Source organism: Polyodon spathula, unplaced genomic scaffold (assembly GCF_017654505.1).
Source record: "Polyodon spathula isolate WHYD16114869_AA unplaced genomic scaffold, ASM1765450v1 scaffolds_4125, whole genome shotgun sequence".
NCBI lineage: Eukaryota > Metazoa > Chordata > Actinopteri > Acipenseriformes > Polyodontidae > Polyodon > Polyodon spathula.
The window spans coordinates 1-12,018 of NW_024475582.1; the positions used below are offsets into that span (position 1 = coordinate 1).

At 33.5% G+C, this 12,018-nt stretch overlaps 1 long non-coding RNA gene across 1 annotated transcript; it reads right to left on the reverse strand.

Annotated features, from left to right (window-relative positions):
- Positions 1 to 560: 560 nt before the first annotated feature.
- On the reverse strand, positions 561 to 7,367 carry LOC121312610. Its single transcript, XR_005949885.1, has 3 exons — positions 7,224 to 7,367; positions 3,089 to 3,120; positions 561 to 2,489 (listed from the first exon to the last, which is right to left on the reverse strand). It is a non-coding gene; the product is annotated as an uncharacterized LOC121312610 (long non-coding RNA).
- Positions 7,368 to 12,018: the final 4,651 nt, after the last annotated feature.

The following is a 12,018-nucleotide window of genomic DNA, read 5'->3' on the forward strand; positions in this document are numbered from 1 at the left end:
CAGCAGAAGCAGCTATCTAGCAGGCCCTGAAAGCATTCCCTCTTTTGTTTGTAGTTGCAGATAATGACCGGAGTACAGATAGTTGTGGTTGACTGCACTGAGTGTTATGGGAGAAAGATCCTGGAATGGCTATTGCACAGACAAAACATGCCGCAGTAAACCACAAAGGGGAAAGGAGATTATCTGCGCACCATCCAAACACACACATTATATACACATTATATATATAATTTTTCTTTTAATGTAACAGTACTAGAAATATACATAAACTGGCAAGCCTAATGTTTTGCCTTCAATTAATTCAAAATTGCTTTTTGTTCTTCAAAATATCTAATATTAGTGTTAAAACTTAAATTGCTCTTTCAATAAGTAACCATGTTAGACCTGCTATTTTTATATTATCAAAAACAGCAAACCAAAACAAAGATATAACATTATTATTATTTTTTAACCTGATTCAAAATATATCATAAATGCAACCTTGCCAATTAGATTTAAAAAAAAAAAAAAGTATTTTAAGTAAATGTAATACTTACTATTTTTTTAAAAAAAATTGTATTACATTATCAAGTGTGACATTCTTCCAATGTATACGGAGATGCCATTAAAATCAGTTACTCATGTATACACTTTTCAAACAGTGCAGAGAAGTTGATTTTAAATAAATACTTAACATTCCTTCTGAATAGCACTTATGCCACACAGTGTCTTTCTTGTGATTTAAATAAATTTACCTTAACAAAGCCAAAGCTCAAGAGAATGTGGTTAGACAATACAAAAAATTCCACAAGATCACTTTATAGAAAGCTTCAATGTCTGAACTGTAATTCAATGCCCTTTTTAGAGATAATACTGTCCACAGTGATCAGTGGCTGGTATATGAAACTTGTCTCAACACTGCAGAGTTCAAACAGCTTTGTACATTTTCAAAGATGAGCTTTGTTTAAAGATCACTCTAATACTTTTGTGTGGAGCTTCGAAACTTAACGCCAGGATTAAAAAGCTTCAGCCCAGCACAGCCCCTCAGTTTCAGTTCCAGTTCCAGAACAGGTATTAGATTCAAGTCAAATAAAAAAAGAGAATGAAAACATCTAAAACCTGACATACAGAATGCAGGACTTAACTCTTCAAAGATCCAATGACAACTTCATCTTTCAGATGAATAGTTTAAAACCGAGAAACCAAACTGCAAGGGATCAAGCAATACCATTATTATACACATGTTGCGTTTTTTTTTTTTTTTTTTTTTTTTAAAGCTATGATAAATAAGGCAAATACAATGTTATTGCATCATTCCTACCAATGCATTATACAATTAGGCACAATGTAGAAATAATACAATACTGTATTAAGGGATATTGATGAGGAAACACTTCCATTAATTACATTTAAAGTGTCATCTAGATTTATGCCAGCAAAAAACTAGAGCTAGAACTCAGGACACAAAATGCTAATATTTTATTTTCTTTCAATACTTTTGAACTTGGCTGTTGCAATCAGCTTTTTACTTCTTAGGATGCATTTTTTGAACAAGAAGTTTAAGCTAGGGTACCGTTTCTGCGATTGCCAGCCAGTATTAGCACCAGCACATTTCATCAACAAACCTAAAAAGAAAACAGCCCTAGGCATCTGAACACCCAGACTAAGAATGAAGCCGCAGTTATTCCTGCTGAAGACAAAACGGTAAGTCTTGTCATAACTTCTGACTTATGTTACCATCTTAAATTATTAAGGGACGTTATTATGAACTGTCTGCATGCAGCAAAGTGTGTGATGAGCATCCAGCATTGCCACCAGCTTAGTCCTGAGACACACAAAGCTTTTTCATTGTACAAAAACAAATAAATAAAACAAGGTTTTGGTTCGGTTTTATCTTTTACTGGTATCGTTTGGTTTTGAATTTTATGCAAGTGTTGGTTTCGGTTTGGTTTGGGATAATGATAACCACTGCATCCCTAATTGGTATAAATGAGATACTGCCACTTATAATGTAACTTATTCTTCTTACTATTTAGCATTACATTAAAAAAGGCAACAGCAAAAATTGAAGAGAGATGTCTGACAAATTAGATAGTGTTGTGTACATGTTCTGCAAGTAGTCTGGAACTGACTGTTGGTAGAGCAATGCAATCAAAAGAACAAACAAAACAAAAATAAAAAACACCTAATAAACTTACTGGAATCCCTATACCATAGCTGTCTAAACCTTAACAGTTATATCATTCCCCCTCAAATCGACACAATATATCCCTCTATAGCAGGTTTGTTGGCTGTAATGCCAATTATGATATTAATGCACTGTTATGTAAACAAAATGTTTGCAAAAACATAAACACAACCGTTTTCAGTTTACATGTGTAAGCTATATTTATCACCAAACCAATTTCTCTTAGCAATCTAATTCCCTTACCTCCATCACGCAAGTTTCGAAACAGTTTTGATGTCCCTCTCCAAACAGGTGGTGTTGCTGCAAGTATCTGCTCCAACTCCTATAAAACACAATACAACTTAGGACTATGTTGTTTGTATTGTATAAATGCTATTAGATATATATTAAGATATTTTTTATTGTAATTGTTTGTCTGTGTTTTTTACTATTGTATTTCATGAAGTAACTAAATTGCCTCAGTGTTGTGCAAAAGTTTTGCATCATAGGACATCTGAAAGGAAAATATTTGTGCTATAAATAAATTAAAAATATACAGTTATGGCCAAAAGTTTTGCATCAACTAAAATGTTATGACTGAGACATAAAAAAAGTATATGAACATAATTTAGATATTATATTTAAAACCATGCAAAGAAATTACAAAATATTGCAAAAGTCTACCGGAAGCCATAATAGTAGTACAGTGTTTCATACTAGATTATATTATATTATATTTCACATTTTTCAATTAAGTACATGGAAAACTACTAAGCGTTATGTATTTCAATATGTTAAGGTAACATTATTCAGCAAGTTTCATTCGACTTTATAAAGCACATTTAGTTAATTCTATAAGGCAATGCAAAACTTTTGGCCAGAGCTCAGAACTGATTTCAGCTCTGGTAACTGGTGAATTTATTTCTGTCAAAAAGGTCTTACCTGCTTTGAAAGTGACTTCCACTGTCTCCTGTCTAGTAAAGGTTTTTAAAAAAGGCACAGATTAGAGAGACAAAAATAAACAACTTTGAACACACACCATTTTAATACAAATACTAAACTTACTTAAGCAAGTTGATGACCCATTTTGGACCATTCATTTGACTACTACATTAAAGAATATTTCATTACAGTTTAATTAAAGGTCGAGTCATAATATAAATAACAAAAAACACCTTTTGATATATGGTATTTCAGTAGTTACTAGTAACCAATAAATAGTTCACAACCCTTCATCTAATCTTCAGTAGTGCATTCCAATATGCAATAAAAGTCTTACCTCACAAGACACAAGGAGTCATAAAACAATCACTTAAGTGCTTGTTGTTTAATTAAAGTCTTAAACTTATCACAATTGCCTGATAATAGCTGTGACAATGACCCTCGTCTTGACACATTAGAAGTCATATAAAACGTTCCATATTACTGCTACAGTACAGGCAGTTGCAAATCTCCAGTGTTCAAAAATAGTCGTGAGGACATTGTATCAAATGCTCTTTAGATGAACCCCAAAAGTCGAAAAACACACAACAAAAAAAAAAAGACAAGTAAAAACTGGTTCCATCCATGCATGAGAGCAAATAGGAAGTAATACAAATAACAGTAACACCATTAAAGATATTACATAATGTCACTATATTTACATTATTTTGAGTTATTAAAATTAGTTATTAGTTGAACTGCAGAACTCTTATCCAAAGCGTACTTCAAGCAGCTTTTAGCCTTTAGAATACAACTTGATTTGTCTCAAAAACTTTTCAGACCTAAAGAACACTTACAAAATGCTACAGTACATGCTAGATAATAAATAAATACATAGTTATTGTATCTGGTAATATTGGCTTGCTTTTACTAAGCAGGTAGTTTTAGTATCACCATGCGCTCTGGTTTCAGTGTTTGTGTGTCCTACTTATTTTAGCCATTCTGGTATTCAGCAGCATTAATGTTAGTATTTCTTCTTTTATACTACTATAGGATTTTTAGACAGCGGTCTGTTTTGTTTACTCAAAGCACTGAAACGTTCAAGTGCAGAATGAAATATTTTGAATCTGTGCATCAGCATGTGCTCTGCCAACAGGGAGAATTACCCTTATGTCATCAACACACTATGCTAATGTTAAGCTCTTTACTAAGCAACGCTAAAAAGCACTTGACAGCATAAGTCTGTAATAGGCTGTAGAAAGAAAAGCCAAACTACATTTATCTCTTGACGGCAAAACTGACACATTTACAAGCAATGAACTAAAAAACATCAGTTCTACAGCCCATTTATCTAAGTGTTCTTGTGCCTTTTCCAATACAGTCAGCTATTTACCCACGGTCAAAAGTTCTTCAGTAGTATTCCTTATTTACTCTGTGGCTGGTGCCTTGCTATGAGACTGCTCAAAGTCTAAATTCTAAAAAGGATGACAATTTACACTGGCAAAATCTGAAACACAACACGATTCGAGGCAAACAGAACCTAACAGCTTCTGTCTGTCCACATAGCAACCAACTAGAAAAGGCTTGAGCAATGGTTCAAGTACTTTGAAGGAAACTTGAAATTCTCAACACACAATTAGAATTGAAACTGTGCAAACACAAGTGAACTTCAAATCTCACAAATGCCTTTGGTTATATGCAATCTAAAAAAAAAATAAAATTAAGGTTACCGGTAAAAATAGTAAGCCTAAATTGTTGGATTTATGTTGTAGAGACATAAATCCAAATCCATTTTATGTTGATTGTTAAATCAAAGATACTTATCTGAATGTAATTGATACTGTGCATTCCATTTTTGTATTTTTACCTCAGAGTTTATGATTGAGTGTTTAAAGTTATACATGAGCCATCTACTGACCATTACCAAACAGTTGTATCTATAAGACCCCACCCTGACTATTCCTACAGCCGCTCCCACCGCCAAAATCAACAGGTGTAAAAGCATAAAATCCTCTACCTTGAAAAGCTTTATCGAAGACCACCAAAATGCAATTTTTATGTTGCCAGAGCTTGGTTTAAAACAACCCTTGCCACATTATCAGACAGTAAGAAAGATTACATTGTATATCATACTTAATTTTAATAGTGATTGCAGGCAAAAAAACAAACCTGTGACAAGTTGTGTAAAACACCTATATGAATATAGTACAAATCATAATCTGAAGAAATGAAGATGTGGTTACAGATTGGGCTGTGTGGATATTACTTTCAATATTGAGATATGCAAATCCCAAACTGTTGAAACACTGGCTAACCACTGTTTTATAATAGTGTTCACAACCTCATTTTCTCACTGATACCATCTACACGGCACTATTATTCATTAGGATTGTCAAGATTAAAATTTTTCTTCTTCTGTACAACTGTTACAAAAGGAGGTAATTTCCCTTTACATTTACAGTAACACACTTTCCATTTTCTGTAAAGAACTTGTGGTGTTGGTATGTTCAAAAGGACTGTTAATTATCTTTTTTTTTCAAAGGAAACTGTACTCCTCAGATCCAGTGCTGTGTATGAATTTACCATTTGTTCACTTTTACTATTGTATCGGGGCTGTTGATATTTTATTTGTGTGAACTGTTGTTTAATGCACAAATGTTAGGCAGTTTATTTCCGTTTGCAAATGTATTAAAAAGGATTAAAAATAGATCTATGGCATGCTGCAAACCTGTGGATAAAGTTTTTAACTCTCAGTGTTAGAAAAAAGCACTTACACTCAGTCAAACACAAAAGATAAAGCCTGAATATAGAAATGACGACCAAAAGCCTTACAATGATTTATCAAGTATTCCCACTAATATTGCGCTTATTTGCTACAAGGTAGATGTTGTAAATCGTTAATAAATTGTTGTCAAAGCTTTTTTTTTTTTTTTTTTCCACAGCCAACAAATCTTTTATTACATGTTCCAAAAGAAGGGAAGATGAACGGTTTCTAGTAAGCATTTTATGTGTTTGCCTAAGATTAAAACAGACTTTGCAAGAGGATTTATGTTAATACTTTAACCAAATTATTGTTTTTATCTGTTGAGATCATAAAACTAAACGATGTCTCCTTTGAGATAATTAACTATCAGCATACTTCTCACAACTAGTATCTTCACTGAGTACACATCTCCATGGACTTTACAACCAAAGCATAAAACCATACATTTCATGAAGACGTTTCCTCACACATACTAAGAACACCAGAAGTGTCACTATCACTTATGGAACAAGGCATACTTAGGATAAAAAACATTGTGTTCGTAAACATTTTCCTTCATATAAGAATAATTCATGTCAGTAACTAGTACACTATATTCAATAGTAATCACTGTATATCACAGACAATGAAAAAAACAACTGTAAAATAGTGTCAGTTACATAAAAAAACAAAAAAAACTGTCCATAAGGCTTGTACTGAAAAAAAAGAAAGAAAGAACTGCGATAACACTATAAATAGGGTTTGGAAACGCCATGAGAAGCAAGCATGATGTGTTGAAATTGTTTTGGGAGTATAGACTCCTTACTGATCACCACCTAAAGCAAGAATTGATTACTTAACATTTTAAATTACAAATTTAATTATTTGTTTACCAACAAATAGTGCCTTTGGAACCCCAACTGTTTTGTGGTGAATACTTTTGGTAACACAGCTGAGCACTAAAAGTGATGCTGGTTAAGCTGTTAGCTTCATGTAGTGGTTGTGTCTCACTGGGTTATTTACAATCATGGGTATTTCTATGAAGACACTAAATTTCCTAAATACACACCTGAGTGTGTGCTAAGCATCACCTGCAAACAATTCATGATTTATCCCTTACATGTTCAGATCTATTTTGATAGCACATCTATATCAATGGGATTAGGAAGATTATTCTTGCATACCACATGAAAGAAGACTATAGAATAATACACGTGGATAGCTGTTAAATTGTAATGCATCACCTTTAGAAAGTATGAATATTTTACAGTAGGCGAATACATAAGTTTCCTGAACAATATCCTGTCTCCTATAAAGAGAACACACACGTTTTTCTAGTACTGTACATTCAATTACTTGCTTGGGCTACTGTTTGTAAGCAAATAATTCTATGTATTTATTTTCATCACTTACATTTGGGCTCATCCATTGTGACAGACTCAATGAAATTTTGCGGGGTCATGTAGAGTTGGCCCTCATATTCAACAGAGGAAAACATGCGGAATCTTTGCTCATGAGAAGAAATGTAGACATCTCCATCTTCAAAATCCAGACCTCTGGACTAAAACAAAGCAAACACAAAACTCTTTTAAATTCACACATTCCCATAACTCAATGACTTGTCTTCAGTATGACTTTACTGTAATTGTACCTCACAAATTAATTCCACTTGTACTTCCAATATCTACATAGGTCTCAAATGTGCAGTTTAAAAAAAAAAAAATTTTATGATTAATTTGAATTCAATATTCATGTGTTTTTGTTAATATTTTCATTTTAAAATTATGTCTGTGACTGCATTACTTCCTTGTTAATTTCACCCCAGCAGTGTCTTCTGGGTGAAAGCCTTTTACTGGCTGAAAGAATGTGAATCAGTATAGGAGAAGCAGCTGATTGGTTATTGACAAGAAATAAGCCAGTGATAAGGCGGGGATAAATTCACTGTCTAGGTCAAAAGACAGGAAGTGGAATACATGGCTTACAAACAGAGATGTATTTAACATAGTGTAGTACCAGATATAAGGTTAGCTTAAACATGTGTTATAAATTGCACATTTGAGACTGATATAATTAATAGATGTTAATTGCAGAGAACATTTATGGAACTATTGTGTTACTGTAGCTACAACTACTTTAACTTTATCTTAAATTTACCTTACACATTTATGTACGGCTAATTGTGATATTGTTTATACAATAGCATGTTATCAAAGTAGAATAGTTTTCAATAAAATTTAAAGTTATGTATATTGTACTGCATCTTAATAGCAACTTAATGTGGACTCATAAGAGCATTTTCTACCAATGTAGAAGGCCAGTGTAGGACCTGGTTTTTGCAATGATGACTCCCATAACCAGATTTCTAAAAATGGTGATTCATTGTCATGGGAGTCTGGCTGGGGTAAATGGGCTTCAAATCAATCAATCTATCTTTATTTTTATATAGCACCTTTCATGACAGACCACATTACAAGGACACAAACATTAATAAATATTACAAAAGTAACAATAAACAGTAAAAATTAACAGAATAAAAACAAAACAGTAAAACAAGCAATAAAGGGTAAAAAAACATTTAAAAATATGTAAGATAGATTATAAAAATGTGTTTTTAACCTAGACAGCAACAGTGGGAGCTTTCCTTAAAGGGCTAGGCAGGTCATTCCATAATTTAGGGGTTTTATAGCTGAATGCTCTGCCACCTACTGTATTTGGAACAGTAAGTAACCTTTCATCCTGTGGTCAGAGTGAGCATCTAGGAACATATGGGGTTAAAAGATAATTTAAGCAAGGTGGGCAAGACCATTTAAAGCCTTATAGGTTAAAAGCAGTACCTTAATCTATCCTAAACCGGACAGGAAGCCAAAGATGTTGCACAGGGGTAATGTGTTCTTGTCTCAGTCCCTGTTAAAACTTTAGTAGCAGCATTTTGTACAAGTTGCAGATGAGAAATAACAAGACTAGAAGTAACAGAGAGTAGGCATTACAGTAATCAATCCTTGAAGATACAAAAGCATGCATCGGTTTATATGCGGGAAAGAATACTTTTCAATTTGGCGATATTTCTTAGATGGAAGAGATTTTGGTCATATTTCTAAATTTTCTAAATGACTGACATCTCCAAAGACTCCAACAACCAATCAGAGATGATTGTACATACCTTTCAAAACAAAAGTTAGACAGACAGAAAGCTTGACGAACGTGTTTTATTAGGCGATCACAAGTGCAAGCTTACCAGAAATAATACTAAATCTGAGATATTTAGAAACCCAAAAATACATTAACAAAATATGTATATAAATATGAAATACATACAGTATAAATTCCAGGGATGGCTCTCCAAACAAAATGCATTTCACTAAAGCCCCAGGCCACTAGAGATTCCTTTTATTACGAGGTGCTGCATTTCAGTATCATAGCTGGATTTTTTCTGGCTCAAAAATAGGCTTAGGTAGTGACTAAGCGCGGTCAGTCCGGCTTCGTTGTCACGGCCAACTTAACACCCATGCCCCTTCCTACCATTCAGATTTGGCTTAAGTCCAGGAATGCCAGGTTTTAGCCGGAGTAACATTATAAAACCTTTGGTAAGGCACAGTTGAGAAATTTGGGGCTTTTTAAATCCCATTTTCTGCAATTTTGCATGAGCTAATGACTAGGTGAACTGAAAAAGAATAATTGACTGGGAAATAAAGATCAGATTTTTTTTAGACCTACCTCTGACAAAGATATCATGTCATATGTGGTATTTGGCTCATCCCTTCATGCAGAAGTGGTTCAGTTTACCCTCTCAGCATCAGCAGTAACCAAAGAGAGCCCATGTCTCAAAAGAAAGTGGCTAAACAAAGCCTTTCAATATATGTTACTTCAGCCACTTAACATGTATATAGCAAGTGTTCCTTGTTTTGAATTATTTACAGGTTATTGAATAAACAAAGTAACTTGACTTCAATTCATCTGATGTCAGTACTTGATGGCTAGTTGTAATTAGTAATGTTAAACTATTGTAATGTTGGAAAGTATTTTCTATTTTGGCCAGGTTATAATATTTACACTAAGATTATGTTATAAGTATTTGTTAGAATTAAACAGATGTAGAATATTTAGGTTGCTATATGACAGGTGTTATTTTGTTCTGAATACACTACAACCAAAATTATTATTTGGTGGTTTGAGCAATATTTTATGCCCTAATATTGCTCAAACCACCAAATAATAATTTTGGTTGTAGTGTATTCAGAACAAAATAACACCTGTCATATAGCAACCTAATATTCTACATCTGTTTAATTCTAACAATACTTATAACATAATCTTAGTGTAAATATTATAACCTGGCCAAAATAGAAAATACTTTGCAACATTACAATAGTTTAACATTACTAATTACAACTAGCCATCAAGTACTGACATCGGATGAGTTGAAGTCAAGTTACTTTGTTTATTCAATAACCTGTAAATAATTCAAAACAAGGAACACTTGCTATATACATGTTAAGTGGCTGAAGTAACATATATTGAAAGGCTTTGTTTAGCCACTTTCTTTTGAGACATGGGCTCTCTTTGGTTACTGCTGATGCTGAGAGGGTAAACTGAACCACTTCTGCATGAAGGGATGAGCCAAATACCACATATGACATGATATCTTTGTCAGAGGTAGGTCTAAAAAATCTGATCTTTATTTCCCAGTCAATTATTCTTTTTCAGTTCACCTAGTCATTAGCTCATGCAAAATTGCAGAAAATGGGATTTAAAAAGCCCCAAATTTCTCAACTGTGCCTTACCAAAGGTTTTATAATGTTACTCCGGCTAAAACCTGGCATTCCTGGACTTATAAGCCAAATCTGAATGGTAGGAAGGGGCATGGGTGTTAAGTTGGCCGTGACAACGAAGCCGGACTGACCGCGCTTAGTCACTACCTAAGCCTATTTTTGAGCCAGAAAAAATCCAGCTATGATACTGAAATGCAGCACCTCATAATAAAAGGAATCTCTAGTGTCCTGGGGCTTTAGTGAAATGCATTTTGTTTGGAGAGCCATCCCTGGAATTTATACTGTATATATTTCATATTTATATACATATTTTGTTAATGTATTTTTGGGTTTCTAAATATCTCAGATTTAGTATTATTTCTGGTAAGCTTGCACTTGTGATCGCCTAATAAAACACGTTCGTCTAGCTTTCTGTCTGTCTAACTTTTGTTTTGAAAGGTATGTACAATCATCTCTGATTGGTTGTTGGAGTCTTTGGAGATGTCAGTCATTTAGAAAATTTAGAAATATGACCAAAATCTCTTCCATCTAAGAAATATCGCCAAATTGAAAAGTATTCTTTCCCGACCAGATGCTGAGAAACTGATGCATAATTTGTTATCTTCAAGGATTGATTACTGTAATGCCTACTCTCTGTTACTTCTAGTCTTGTTATTTCTCATCTGCAACTTGTACAAAATGCTGCTACTAAAGTTTTAACAGGGACTGAGACAAGAACACATTACCCCTGTGCAACATCTTTGGCTTCCTGTCCGGTTTAGGATAGATTAAGGTACTGCTTTTAACCTATAAGGCTTTAAATGGTCTTGCCCACCTTGCTTAAATTATCTTTTAACCCCATATGTTCCTAGATGCTCACTCTGATCACAGGATGCCAGGTTACTTACTATTCCAAAATTCAGAAACACACAGGTGGTAGAGCATTCAGCTTTAAAGCCCCTAAATTATGGAATGACCTGCCTAGCCCTTTAAGGAAAGCTCCCACTGTTGCTGTCTAGGTTAAAAACACATTTTTATAATCTATCTTACATATTTTTAAATGTTTTTTTACCCTTTATTGCTTGTTTTACGGTTTTGTTTTTATTCTGTTAATTTTTACTGTTTATTGTTACTTTTGTACTATTTATTAATGTTTGTGTCCTTGTAATGTGGTCTGTCATGAAAGGTGCTATATAAAAATAAAGATAGATTGATTGATTTGAAGCCCATTTACCCCAGCCAGACTCCCATGACAATGAATCACCATTTTTAGAAATCTGGTTATGGGAGTCATCATTGCAAAAACCAGGTCCTACACTGGCCTTCTACATTGGTAGAAAATGCTCTTATGAGTCCACATTAAGTTGCTATTAAGATGCAGTACAATATACATAACTTTAAATTTTATTGAAAACTATTCTACTTTGATAACATGCTATTGTATAAACAATATCACAATT